A 15372-nucleotide genomic window follows, 5' to 3' on the forward strand; every position below is an offset into this window, starting at 1 on the left:
CAGAAACTTTTTAGTTTAATTAAGTACCATTTATTTATTTTTGTTGTTGCTGTATTTATTTGGAGGTTTTAGTCATAATTTTTTTTGCTAGAACAATGTCCAGAGAGTTTTTCCTATGTTTTCTTCTAGAATTTTTATGGTTTGAGGTCTTCCATTTAAGTATTTAATCCATCTTGAGTTAATTTTTTGTGTACGGTGAGAAATGGGGATTCAGTTTCATTCTTCTGCATAATGCTATCCAATTTTCCCAGCACCATGTATTGAATAGGACATCCTTTCCCCAGTGTATACTTTGGTCTGCTTTGTTGAAAATATGTTGGTTGTAGGTATATGGTCTTATTTCTGGGTTGTCTATTCTGTTCCATTGATTTATATGTCTACCTTTTTACCAGTACCATGCTGTTTAGATTACAATAGCCTTGTGGTACAATTTGGTTACCATAGCTTTGTTGTATTGTGCCTTTGGATGTATTCTTTTTGCTTAGGATTGCTTTGGTTATTCAGGCTCTTTTTTGGTTCCATATGAAATTAAATTTTTTTTTTCTAGTTCTGTAGAAAAACAACATTGGTGTTTTGATGGGAATTGCATTGAATCTATAAATCACTTTGGGCAGTATGGACATTTAAACAATATTGATTTTTCTAATTCATGAGCATGGGATATTTTTCTACTTGTTTGTGTCATCTATGTTTACTTTTATCAGTATTTTGTTGTTCTGCTTGTAGATATCTTTCACCTCCTTGGTTAAGTATATTCCTAGGTGTTTTATTTTATTTGTAGCTACTGTAAATGGTATTGAACTCTTCATGTGACTTTCAGCTTGATGGTTATTAGTGTATAGAAATGCTACTGATTTGTGTACATTAATTTTATAACCTGAGAATTCACTGAATTTATTTATCAATTCTAGGAGTCTTTTGGAGGAATTTTTAGGGTTTTTCTAGATATAAGATCATTTCATTGGCAAAGAGGGATAGTTTGACCTCCTCTTTCCCAATTTGAATACTCTTTCTTTCTTTCTCTTGCCTGATTGCTGTGGCTAAAAGTTCTAGTACTATGTTCAATAGAAGTGATGACAGTGGGCATCCTTGGGTTGTTCCAGTTCTTAGGGGAAATGCTTTCCACTTTTCCCCATTTTATATAATGTTGGTTGCAGGTCTGTAATATATGGCTTTTATTAATATTTTGAGGTGTGTTCTTTCTATTCCTAGTTTGTTGAATTTTTTTTTCATAAAGTGTTCCTGGATTTTATTGAATGCTTTTTCTCTATCTATTGAGATGATATTATTTTTGTTTTTAATTCTGTTTATGTGGTGAATCACATTTGCTGATTTGTATACATTGAACCATCCTTGTATCCCTGCAATGAAACCCACTTTATTATGGGGAATTATCTTTTTGATGTCCTGTTGGATTTGGTTTGCTAGTATTTTGCTGAAGATTTTTTGCATTTATGTTCATAAGGGATATTGGTCCAGAGTTTTCTTTTTTGGTTGTGTCCTTTCCTGGTTTGATGAGATTTTCATACGATATGTGGTCTCATAAATAATTGAGTAGAGTCTTAGGATGTTGTTCCAAGATACTGTTTCATCTTCAAAACTTAAACATTAAAAATGAGGAAAACTGTCTCTCTTAGACATTAGATTCACACAAAAGATCAGATAATAATTAGTATAAGACCTTTACTGAAATTTAACTGTTTGGGAAAGCACTTCTTTTGAGTTCATGTTTATTTAGTAAAACTATTTGAAAATATGTTGCAAATAATTCTGATTACCTATGGTCAAAATATTTATATATTTTAAAATGTTATTTGAGAAAGCTACACAGGGATTTCTTCTTTTTTGTGCTTTTATTGATACAGTTGCTGAAAAAGGAAGCTTTCTGTTTTAGAATACTCAATCTATTTTAAGTCAACCTAAAGAAATTCATGAGAATAATAGGTTTTAAGAAAGTATAATTTTATTGCTTTCAATTTTACAGGGGTATGAACCTAAGCTCAAAAATGACTGAACTCTTTGACTATTAATTTAAGTCATGACAGTTTCATATATAGGAAGGTAAAACATTAGGAGTGGCTTCAGAGCCTTTTTCTATTCATTTTAGGTTTACTTCATTAGTATGCTTTCCTCTTATGTAAAGTGACTGTTGTTTATTTTAATGTCTTGGTGCACAAATGGAAAATTTTTCAATGGAAATGAATTTTGAAGAATGAGGAATACAATAGAATATTAGGTTCAATAATCTATATGAAGTGAACTATTACAGCATTTATCTTCATGGCTAAGCCATTTATGAGTTATCTTTCTCATTTGTAAAGATAGATACTATAATTCAATAATCCATCATGAATTCTTTAAAACTTTATCCTCTCTGCAGAAACACATTGCTCATACTTCACCAATATGAGACAATTTAAAATGAGTTATTTTATATGCTTATTAGAAAGGTGGTTATAGTCTATAAACAGCACTCTTGGAGAAGGTCAAATTGTGATTGATGTCCCACCCAAAATATGATTCAGCCAGTAAGAGTGATATAATTTAGGAAATTCTTTCTCTGCTTACTAAGCTGATCAGTATTCATTACTATGTAATCACTAAGGTAATAGGTTGGAATGAAAATAACCCTGACCAGCAGATATCCTGAATAAAAGACTTCAATTCTCTGATACATAGAGGAAGATGTCATATTTTAGTGTCACTTTTCAGAAAGCTTCTTTTAATTGTTGACATTTTTCTGAAAACCACTTGGACATCATCAACGCCTCATTCCACATCACCGATATAATTACAGGATGATTTGTTTTTGGAGATTTTATCTAGTGGTAAACCAAGATGACCTATTCTCTTCTTTGTGTCAAAAGCAAGTGTGAAATAATAGATTCCAAGACTTATTTAACAACTTAGACCTGTGGAATATTGATAAATCTTTAGCTTTCTTGAGGAAGGACATTAACTCCAGATTCCTAAGATAAAGTCATTACCTTAGAGAATTCCAATGAATTTGAACAATAGAAGAAAAGTGTAGTGCCATGGTATTATTTAATTGGGCCATTAATACTGTCGTCTTGAATCAGTTATCTCAGAATCATATTAGATCCAGAACGGTAAGTTTCTGGCATTGAAGTATTCACTGAAATCTCTGATGATCCTTGCATACATATGAAAACTCAAGTACTTTTAATCAACACATGATTGTATCAAAATGATTTCTGTATTGAGGGTTCCATTATTGTCATTTCTGACTTAAGGTCAGGAAACAAATGTTTCAGCTGTAGGATACTTCAATATAGCTTAACTTTTTTTATTTCAAAATATTAAGGAGGTACAAATGTTTTTGTTTAAATGTATTGCTTTTGTAATGCTTAAGTCACACTTATAGGTGTACCCATCACCCAAATAGTATTCATTGTACCCATTAGGTTGTTTTTTTGCCCCTCCCTTCCTTCTCCCTCCCTCCTGCTTAATTTCCACTGAGTTTTATTTCCCTCTGTGCACATGTGTGCTCATTGGTTATTTCCAATTTAATAATATGTGGTGTTTTTTTTTCCATTCTTGAGATACTTAATTTAGGAGAATGGTCTCCAGTTCCATCCAAACTGTTGCAAAAGGCATTAATTCATCTGCTTTGATGGCTGAGTAGAACTCCATGGTATACATATACCACATTTTATTAATCCACTCATGAATTGACAGGCACTTGGGTGGATTCCACATCTTTGCAATTGTGAATTGTGCTGCAGTAAACATTTGAGTGTAGGTGTCTTTTTGATAGAAGGACTTTTTTTTCCTTTGGGTAGATTGGCAGTAATGGGATTGCTGGATCAAATGGTAGATATCTACTCTTAGTTCTTGGAGGAATCTATCTCTGTACTGTTTTCCGTAGAGCTTGTACTAATTTGCAGTAAACCAACAGTGTATAAGCACCCCTTTATCTCTGAATCCATACCAGAATCCATTGTTTTTGGACTTTTACATAAAAGCCATTCTAACAGGGGTAAGGTGATATCTCATGGTGGTTTTAATTTGCATTTCCCTGATGATTAGTGACATTGAGCATTTTTTATATGTTTTTTGGCCATTTGTCTATCTTCTTTTGAAAAGCCTATGTTTCTGTCTTTTGCCTGCTTTTTAATGCAGTTGTTCATTTTTTTCTTGCTGATTTGCTTGAGTTCTTTGTAGACAATTTAACCTTATATTAGAGTGCACCAAAATGAGAACCAGGAAGTAAACCATACCATTTTGTTCTATGTGTATTCTGCTTGGAACTTTAGCAGAATTCTATAATTTCTCAATAGACTAAAAACATGGAATTTTAAGCTCTTTTTGTACTCTCACAGGAGGTAAAATAACAGTGCTTCCTGCAGCCAAAGATTTATCTGTATTTCCCTGTAGAGAACATATGGCATTGTTGCATATAAGAGGTAAGAAAAATTCTTAGAATCAAGCACTCACATTTCCATCTTGATTGTGAGATGAGTGACAGAATTTTTGGATTCTAGGTCAATATATACCATATTGAAGTACATTGGAGTGTGCTTCTCTAATCCATTTCCTGAATATCTAGTGAGCATTCCAGCTTTGGTTAGTGCTAAAACAAAGAGGAAGGTTCTGTAGCCAGTGCAGACAGTACAGGTGTCTACAACTTTGCTTTATGACCCAATAGATCCACTGGTACTTGAAATAACTATGGTAGCTAGAAATGTAGAATGGGACAGCTGGAATATTCAGGAGAATTGTAGTGAGGAAACAGGATTTGGGAGCAACTGGACCTATCTAATCATTGAGTATTATCTAATCTATCAAGCTATAAATTCAGGCTTAATCAGCTGCACTGTGTCATCCATGATGTTTATGGATGACAGATCAACAGATCCTAAGCTGCCAGCTAAGTTGCTTGAGCTGGTGGCTCAGACTCAAGTAACCCCTCCTTTTGTGGCATTACTACTTTTCTTTCAATCCTATGACATCAGAGAGAGTGAATAATACAGCAAATGTGTTACATTATTTAGCCCCACTCAGAGATTGCCCAAAGGATAATGGGTGAAGGAAAATCCTTCTAGGAGGCAGAAGCTCCAAACATGCATCTTGGTTTTCACTTTTCCTGGAAGAAATGGCCTGAGGTATAGATCTATATTATGTCATTGGTCATAGCTGAAATTTGGTCAAATGATCAGAGACTAGGGAGGAAGAAAATTAAAGGATTACTGACTAGATCTCAGGAAGAGGTACATAAGGAAGAACCACTCAGAATAGCCACAGAGTGTGAATCTTTGTATCTCATGATCGTAGGGATCTACTGCATAGAACACTGTCAATAATCAGATGGACAAGAAGAGCCAGTTTATAGACATCAGTTAGCTTTATCTCCGGTTATCCTAGTGCTTGCTCAATAATTGTGTGTAAAAAATGACCATTATGTCAGGGATGTAAGCCATGAAAAGGCTCAACAGTGTAGATGTTCCCTCATCAAGCCTGATCTTGCTGCCACCACTGAAAAATGATCGGCTTTCCAACAGCAAAGAATAATACTGAGCATCTAATATAACACTGGCTATATTCTGCAGTGGCACCAGCTGGTTACCTAGTCTTATCTGAAATAGACATTTTATTTGGATTTTGATTTGTCTTTCCTGTGCAGAATGCTTTTGTCATCACCATCATCTAATGTGTTATTCACCACCTTGATTTTGCACATAATATTTCTACTGACTAAGGAATAGCAAAAGTAGTGATGAATAGGCTGAAGCCCATGGAATTCACTAGTTTTCTGTATACTCAATCATTCAGAAACAGCTGGCCTGATAGAATGGTGGACTGATGTCCTCTAGACTAGAATAATAGAACGATCTATTGAAGGCTCAATTACAATGCCAGATAGGTCATAGAACCTTAAGGAACCAGATCGTAGGACCAAAGAATGGAAGCAGGAGTGGCTCCTTTAACCCTAGTCATCACTTATAAAATTTTGCTTCCCATCCTGAGCTCTGCTGCCAGTTTGAGGTCTTAATTTATCAAAGGGAAAATGCTTCCACCAGGGAGTCAATAGCAATTCTGTTGAACTGGAAGTAGAGACTATCGCTTGGCCACTTTGGGCTCCTTATGTCATTGAACCAAGAACTAAATAAATGGGGTAATAAAATGCTTAGTGTGATTGATCTTGTTTATCAAAGGGAAATAGGGTGCTACTTCTGAATGGGGACAGAACAAAGTATGCTGGGGATCCAAAAGTTTTTCTAGAATATTTCTTAATGCTTCCACATTCTGCTTAAAATGTTAATGGAAGACTAACTACAGTAACCCAAAAAAGTAGTACCATACAAAGCTCGGGATCTTTAAGAATAAAAGTTTGGATCATCAGGTATAGAATCTTGACTGTCAAGAGTTGTGCAGAAGCTGAGACTTACCACAAGCTAACAATTTATCCTATCACAGGTTTGTGGATGCTGACAAAAGACATGAGACTCTTGGGTCAGGTGAAAAGGACTTTATTATTCACCACAATAGTACTAGACAGAGTGTCAGCATTTGTGCTGGTCCCCAAGCACCAATTCATACATGATAATAGAAAGTGGCCAGGTAGTGGGTACACACACAGTGAATTGCTCAGGGAAGTCTGAGCTTAGGAAACTTCAATCCTTATAATGGGCTGGAAGCCTGCCTGACATTTATCCCAGAGGGAGACATTGTCTTTACTATACTGTATGATAAATAAACCTACCTTCTGCTCTGGAGGGACACCTTATTTCTTTCTTCAAAGGCTATATAGGCTATGCTGTTACCTTTGAAATGACAGTTGGGGAACAAATGCTGTTGGTTTCTGTGCTCAAAAAAGGTACAGAAAAGTGAGAGAGCCATGTAGAACTGTCTTCCAACAATGACTAGATTAGGTTAAGGGCAAAGACAAAATGGAATGTAGTAGAAGGAAATTTAACAATTATACTGTATGACCAATTTCAGAATCAAGGGTAATTATTCATATTTTTTATCCTTGCCTTGCTATGTGTATGCTTCTACATAGTAACTGTTTTTCTCTCTTCCCCTTCTCTGCTATTTCATATGATATGTATTGGTTGGGGTTAATATTATTATTCATTGTTTACAAGTTACCTATCAAAGAGAGATTGTGCCTGAGCTAGAAAATAACTGAACATGACTCAGATATTGATACAGTAGTAATTTTGGGGACTTTTTGTCTTTCCCTTTTTGGGAGAGAAGTTGAATGTGTCTTTGTTAGTGTAAGAGATAATGGTATTATGTTAGTTAGAAGTGTGTCTTTGCTATTATTGCTGTTTGGAAGGTTAACTATGGGCCAGAGATTGTGAATGGACACTGAGTATCCACAGAGTAGAATTTACCAGATATAATTACAGTTCCATCTCTGATGTTCTGGAACTCCTGAGCTCAAGCGATCCTCCCGCCTGGGCATCCCAGAGTGCTAGGGATACAGGCATGAGCCACTGCACCCGCCATCTCTGACATTCTAAACTCTCCCTCTATTATGGTAGCATGAAGCCTGGGCACCACTTTTTACCTTGCCAGCAGAGTGCCAGCTAAATTCTGTCAATGGGAGGCTCAAGCACAAGGTTTGTGGAAAGCAGAGGAATACCAGCCATTGTTCTCCACTGAGCTTGGGCAGGTCTGTGGACATCGTCACAGTTCAGGCATGGGACTTTGCTGTGACTTTGGGCATCCTGCTCGGAATTTATCACTTTGGTATTGCAGGCAGCTGAGACCATTGATAGAAGCATTCCTTTGCTTTCGACCTCTACGCTTTTGAATTTCCTGAAGATTTCTTCTTGACATTTGCTGCTCCCAGTTTCCAATGGTTCTGTAATAATTTCTTATATGAAACCTCTTCCTACACAAAATAGCTGTAGTAGATTTTCATAAAAGTTTTAAATTTATTTTTATATAGAGACAGAGTCTCACTATGTTGGCTAGGTTGGCCTTGAACTCCTGGGTTCAAGCAATCCTCCTGCCTCAGCCTCCTGAGTAGCTGGGACTAGAAGTGTGCACAACTATGGCTGGCTTGGAGTGGCTCTGATTTTCCTAACCAAACCCTGACTTATATAGGAGAATGATTTTCTGGTAATATACACTGACTTTCTTTGAAAAGCAATGTTAGAATGATTAAAATAAATATCTGTCCAATATTCTTGGGGAAAATCCTTAAAATGTTTCTTTTTCCTGTATTTGTGAGATATATACATGGAAGATAAAATAACCTTAAGTAATGTCTAATATTCATTTTAGAATTAACCTCAAATCTGCTTTTAGGTGATTGTTTACTGTTTACAACCTGTGCTTCAGTTTCCTCATAGCATGATTATGAAGAGTAACATTTCATATAAAGTACTTTGCACACAGTTAAGTGCTCCATAAATACTAGATATTATAAGAGTATTAGAATTACTATCATATGAGGTATAGTGTGATAGATCCTGAAAGATGTGGTAGGAAAAAAATATTGATCTTGAATTTCATCTCTCATTTTTCCTCCCTCAGAATTTTAGTAAACAATGGGGGAGGGGAAGCAGTTCTTTATGTAGTGCATCAAATCAATTAAACTGTATTGTGAGCTCACTATGGTCATGGTAATTATACAACAAAGTGGCAGTAGAGACTGTATCTATATATCTCGGCCTGTGTCTCAGCATCTAACAAGCAGCCTGGCACATAGCCAACAATCAGTAAAAATTTGATAAACAGATGGAAAAAGACATTGCATTGAATACTGTGGTGGGAAGGAACCATGGAGTTCAGTGCACACGAAGAGGAGTGAAATATAGTCCTTAACTTTAAAGAGTTTGTAATCTCACAAGGGAGATTGTTCCAGTCACAATTAGCCATCATTCAAGGTAGACTATACACAGACAAGGGTGATTAATTCTGTTTTGGGGTGATCAGGGAAAATTTGAACAGAAATGAAATAAAAGTGAGTGGTGAAGGGTGAGTTGGATGAGTCAGGCTGAGAATGGCAAATGGAAGGAAAACTGAGAGGAGTGAAAGTTTGAAACACGAGGGCTGTTGAGGCTTAGGGGAGTTGTAAATAATTCTCCATTTCCCCCCTCTGGAATTTCAGAGTCAGTTGAGAAGTCGTGCGGGGGTCACTCAGAGACCAGCATCTCAGCTTTATTATTGATTAGGACCTCACTCCCCCATTTCCCCTTGCAGGTCAGACGTGTTCTGGTAAGCTCACTGCGTGGATGAACAGGGTGAGGACAGCCCATTCCAAAAGGAAGAAAGGAAAAAGCCACATAGGCTCCCTTCCTTCTCTCAAACTTATCCATCTCTAGGAAGAAGTAAGCCAGGAGCCACAGATAAAAGAGGCTTAGAACTACTGCTTCCAAATTTTTCCATCCTGGAGGTAAAAATTCCTATACTCTATGGATATATGAGAGGTGAGGGTTAAACATTTCTCAGGCATAGCCATACAGCATAGCACTTACCTTTAAATATTTTTATCTCTTCTTCCATTTACAAAAATCTGTTATGTGTCTTTCATCCATTGAAATGCAAAGGATAGTGGTATGACCTTGATAAGGAGGGTGTGACTAACATGCCTTTGCACCAGTCTTCAAATCTGAACTTCTGGAAAATGGAAACAGGAATGTATTGTATTAGTTCATCAAGCAACTTACTTCCTTCAAATTTATTTATTTTTTCCTTGGGATCTGACAAGGTTATGTCTCAGGGATCTTTACAAGCTTCTTCTCTACAAAGGCGGTTTCCAATAAAATGCAAGGCAATTCAAATATCCCAGCTGCCCTTTAAGCTATTCTCTCAATCGGCAATCAAGTAAAGACATCAGTAAGTGTTGACACAGAAGCAGGTACATGTGTGTGATGGGGATAAATGGTCTGGGAAGGAAAGGAAGGTGAGAGGAAGGGAGGAGGAGATGGTAGAATTCAACCTCTGTCACATTCAGTTCTATTCCATAGTTTGTAGATTTTTCAACTACAAGTTAAAGTCAGGGACCCCCAATAATAATATTTTTTATCCTAGAATGGCTGCATTTTCATTGCCTTTCAGAGTTTTAGAACTGGATAGTTTCTTCCCTTCTCACATCCCCTTCTCTTCCTTTCTTCCCCTACCCTTAGTAATTTTGTGACCTTAGGATAATTACCTTACATGTCTAAAGCTCATATGCCTTAACTCCAAAGTCAGTAATTATCAAAAATATATTTATTTGTTGTTGAATACTTTACAGGTACTTCATAGGATTTACTGTCTTGCTAGAAAGACTTGTGGTTAAATATTTAATTACAGTAAAGTGTGATGAATACTATGTCAGGGTATAAAATCTAGGGAAATGATTCTCAGTGCATGGGTCTTAGACAAGCATTCTTGGACTCACCTTGAGCTTGGCAGAACTGCAAATTCATGAACTCCACCTGATCTATTGAATCATAATCTTTGGAGATGCGGCTCGGGAAACTTTTTAAACAAGTCTTCTAGGTGATACATGCACATTAAAATTTGAGAAACACTGCACTAGGTGGCCCTAACCTAGGCTAGTGAGTCAGAGAAAGCCCACTGAAGGAGATAATAGTTAATCTGAAGTGTGAGGAATGAATGGGGTGATAGATAAAAACTGGGAGATTTTCAGGCAAAGGACAGAGCAAATGTGGAAGCCTAGAGAAGAGCTTGGCATATCCAATTACTAAAATTCTACTAGTAGGGTTAAAGCATGTTTTCTGGAAGCCAGATGTGAACCCCATTTGTAAGGAAGTCAGTCTTGGGCTCCATCTGAGAGGAATGCCTCCAGCGGTACCGAGGTGCCTATGCTGGTGAAAAGACCCCTAGAAGAATGGGCTTCCTGCAGCCCAGGGTCTGAGAGTGGAACATTAGCAGCATTCTTGAGTTCTAGTCCTAGGTCGAGGACAGATCACTGATAAACATGCTCCATGTGAAAAAGCCAGGAACTCTTCATTCATTGGATGAATATTTACTGAGCACTTATACTGTGCGAGATGTCTAGGTGCTGGGAACACAACAGTGAAAAAACAGGGAGAACAACAATCAAAAATACATGATGTGGCAGGTGGTGATAAGTAAATAAAAGAAAAATAAAGCAGGCACCAAGAGCAATGGGTGCTATTCTATACAAGGCAGTCATGGAAGGCCCAGTTCTGAGAAGGAGAAATTTGAACAGAGAGCTGAAGAAACTGAGAAGCTGTTTTGTCAGTATCAGTTCCTTCCAATTTGGTCTGTGGTCTCTCGTAACAGCAGCTATAATTTTTAGCCCTGAGGAAAGAAGTTAGATTTGGGTGTCAGTCAGGTGAGACCCAGAGGAGGATGCACAAAACCCATGAAATGGAAGAGGTGTTTTTATTACTCACAAATCCCAGACAGAAGAAGGCAGCAGGCCTCACAGGGCCAACAGGAAGGCGGGAGAAGTCACCTCTGACACATAAGCTCAGCCAGCCAAAGGGGAGCAAGATTGGATCTGTGACACTAAAGCCTTTACTGGGGTCAAGGGTGTTGCCCAAGCAGGTTTTAAAGCCATGGGCATGAATTCCATGGGGTCACGTCGTGACAGCATTTCTGTGCAGGCTGTGAGGGGTGTAGGGACAAAGAGGGGTGAGTCAAGTAGGTGGTCTCTAGCTGTCCCATAGGGATGAGGTCACCATAAGGCAGATATCTGAACTGACTACACTGAGGACCTGCGAGAAGGTGTGGAACTGGAAACCGTGTCAAGGGTGAGCGAGCCCTGCTTCTGATATGCAAAAGTCAAACTTAGATTCAACAGTGATACCAAGGCCTCATGAAATTATGGGAATTTACTACAGAGGACAAATCATACAAAGAGTTTTACAAGCAGAAAGCACAAGTCCAGAGGCCCCAAGGTAGGAGCATATTTGTCTAGAATGGAGTGAGGGAGGGGAAAGAGTGACAGGAAATGAGGCCACTAAGATCACAGGGGGCCAGATCATTCAGTGCCTTGTATAGCGATGGCCAGGACTTTGGATTTCATTTCCAAAGACATTAAAAGACACTGGAGGGTTTTGAGCAGAGAGGTGACATGAGCTTAATTTGAGTTTAAAAAGCTGTGTGATTGTTAGACTGTTGGGGGAAAGGGTGGGTTCTGGGCAGTAGGGTAGACCAAGGTAGGAGAGAGGCTGGTAGTTTGGACAAGGGTGGTGGTGGGGTTGAGAAGTGGTCAGATTCTGGATATACTGTCTATCGTCATTATTCATAGATTCGTATTGCAAATCTGCCTCCTTGTTAAAATTTATTTGTAACCCCCAAATCAATACTTGGGGCACTTTTGTCCATGGTCATTCACAGACACACACATACACAAAGCAGCAAAAAATGTGCCTGCTGTGCATGTTCCCAGCTGAGTTCCAACAAAATGACCCTCTGCCTTCTTGTTTCAGGTCTCACGCTGTAAACAAGTGCCCTTTTCATGGTGTATTTAGTGCCATGTTTTTTGCATTTTTGTGCCTTTTGTTGGCAATTTTGGTATTTAGAATGGCCCCAAGCATAGCCCTGAGGTGTTACCTAGTGTTCCCAAGCACAAGAAGACTGCGATGCACCTTACAGAGAAAATACATGTGTTAGGTGAGCTTTGTTCAGACTTGAGTCATAGTGCTTCTGGCTGTAAGTTCAATGTTAATGAATTAACGATATAGATTAAATAAGTGTCTTTAAACAGCAACACACATAAAACAAGGTTATGTGTTGATCAGTTGATGACCAAATGCATGCAGGAACATAACCCTGTACTTCCCTTAGGAACAATGATTCAGTATTAGCTAGTTCAGCGTTTTCAGCAACTTTATAGAACACGACTACTGTTAATAATGAGAATCAATTGTACTTTGAAGATAGTGATAGGTATGCTAATGATGCTAATGGTTTGAAAATGAGTTATGAGACAAAGGTACTTTAAGGGACTTAGCCCAAACAACTGACAGAATGGAGTTGACATTGACTTATGTGGGAGGAACGAGTTTAGTGGGTGAGAGGAAATCAGGTTTAAGATATACTAACTCTGAAATGTCTATTCGACATCTAAGTGGAGATGGCCAGTAATCAGCATGACATATGGGGGGTGGGATGCACACATTCCAATTGTATCAGGTATTTCCACTGCGTGCCCTTTCCTCACTAATCCCCTGGGTTCTCCCCAGGAGGTGTCAAGAACTACAGCCAGGGAGCAGGTAGAGAAGGAGGTAGGGTGAGGAAGAGAAAAGAAACTAACTATATCTTTCTTTGCCCTGGCAGGCCTGAGCTGGGGAGCTTAGAATTTTGATCATTACACTGGATTTGACTGTTAAAGCTTGTAAGTAACTTTTTGTTATTCATAACTGACAGATAAGCTATGGGATCTGCCTGAGTTTTCATAAACAGGAGTGGAGAAAAATAAGCCCACAGTGCAGGTTTCTTTCACAGGCCATGGAAAAGATAACGCATCCTAGTTAGTACAGCCATGCCTATGACTTTAATTCAGATTTACATCTCCAAACAAGATCTTTCTCATGCTGTACGGACTCATATCTCTCTGCCTATTTGATATTTCTACTTGGGTGTCTCAAAGATTCCTCAAATTTGAAAGGTTCATTATTGAACTCATATTCCCCTTGCCACACCTACCTCCCATTCCCCTCTCCAAAAACAAAAAAAAAACAAAAACAACAACAAAATCTGGTCTCTTTTCATTGTTCCCTAATTCAGTGAAAAGCATCATCATCCATCCACTTGTGTATGTCAGACCCATGGACATCATCCTTGACATCTCCTTCTCTAACTGATACCACCTCCTCATCCTCTATAACTAATCCATCATTGTAAATCCATCTGTGGTTTCAACTTCCAGATAGCTCTTGAATCTGTGTACCTTTTTTCAACTCCACTGCCATTGCTTTCTGGGCAGCAGTGTGGAATACAGGATATTAGCAAGTGTCTCTCTGCTAGACTGCCTGCACTTGGAGGTCTCTCCTGTTGCTTGTTAATCTTTGTGACCTTGACAAGCCACTCAACAGATCCGAACCTCATTTCTCACATCTGTAAAGATAATTACAGTTTCTAATACATGGGATTGTTGATAGGATTGCATGAAATATAATATGTCTGGCACATGAATTCTGTTAAGTGAGCTACTATTAGATTCAGATACCATCATCTCTTGCCTGGACTATTGCAATATCATTCTAACTGGTCTTCCTGCATCCATCTGCCAACCTCCACCTCCACTGCAGCTCTAGCCTGCAGCCCTAACCATAGGAAGGTTATCATTGCAAAGTCCAAATATATTATACTTGCTTCACTTTTTCTTAACAACTTTCAATGGCTTTAACTGCTCAAGGGATAAATACCTAAATTGTTAACATAACCTACGGGCCTTGCCTCATTCCATGCTTGTCTTTCTTTCTAGCTGTAGCTTTCTGCACTCCTTCCATGCTCACCTTCTTCAGTTTTCCAGGGGGTCCATGCCATCTTGCCCTTACCACTTCCCCGACTCTCTGTTGTATAGTCTCCCTGCACAGACGGATTGCTCCATCTAAAGGTTTGTCCACTGTTCAGAATTAGTTCTCCTATCTTTTATATCTCAGCTTGAGCATCACTTCCTTGAGTAAGCCTTTTCTTACTCCTTTAGTGAGATGCAGCCTTTCTATATAATCTCTTACAAAACTGCTCCTTTCCTTTAGAGCATCTATATGTGTTTATATTCATATATTCCTTACTTTGTTTATATGATTCATGTCTGATTCCTGGTAGGCTCAATGGGAGCAGAGATTTTTGTGTGGATTGAAGCAGCATTTTTTTTTTTTTTTGTTCTTAACAAATAGCACAGCTTGGCACATAGTAAACAATAAATTTTGTTGAATAAATGTGCCTATAAAGCACTTAGGCTCCACAAATGTTAGCCATTATTGTTATTGGTGCTTTTTGAAAAGAGGTATGGGCTGCCAATGTACCCTCACTGACCAAAAGCCAGACTGTAGCCCCAAAGCAGAAACCCAAGCAAGGGAGTGGTAGATCCATTATCACCACCGGGAAGGCCAGAGCCTAATGGCCAGAGTAAAGGACAGGCAGGGAAGCCCCAGAGACAGCTGGACTTGAGGATGAAGCTAGATGGGGAGAACATCTGGCCAGGGTCCTCTTGATCTCTTAGAGGCCTTGTCTTCACCATTCTGAAAGAAACAGTGGGTAAACAGGGGGAACCTATGGTAATGGCTTTGTCTAAGATGACAAGCAATAAGGGAGAGGGCTGTATTCCTAAATTTGCAGCCCCAAGGAAAAAGCCCAACTCCTTAAATGATTGCTACAGCAAAATGGAAATGCCAAGAAAGACAAGGAGGCTCCGTTTCTTCAGATTATGTCCTCCATTCCTTTTCTCATCTCTTCTTTCCAGAA

General features: G+C 38.3%; 1 long non-coding RNA gene across 2 annotated transcripts in view; it reads left to right on the forward strand.

Annotated features, from left to right (window-relative positions):
* The first annotated feature begins 8524 nt into the window (after nt 1-8524).
* The window catches only part of LOC123645001, a 33952-nt gene continuing 27104 nt past the window's right edge, over nt 8525-15372 (forward strand). For both annotated transcript variants that reach the window (XR_006737361.1, XR_006737360.1), the window contains exons 1-2: nt 8525-9373; nt 13240-13297. This is a non-coding gene — a long non-coding RNA (uncharacterized LOC123645001). The remainder of the gene's footprint in view (nt 9374-13239; nt 13298-15372) is intronic.

Source organism: Lemur catta, chromosome 9, assembly GCF_020740605.2.
Source record: "Lemur catta isolate mLemCat1 chromosome 9, mLemCat1.pri, whole genome shotgun sequence".
NCBI classification, from domain to species: Eukaryota; Metazoa; Chordata; class Mammalia; order Primates; family Lemuridae; genus Lemur; species Lemur catta.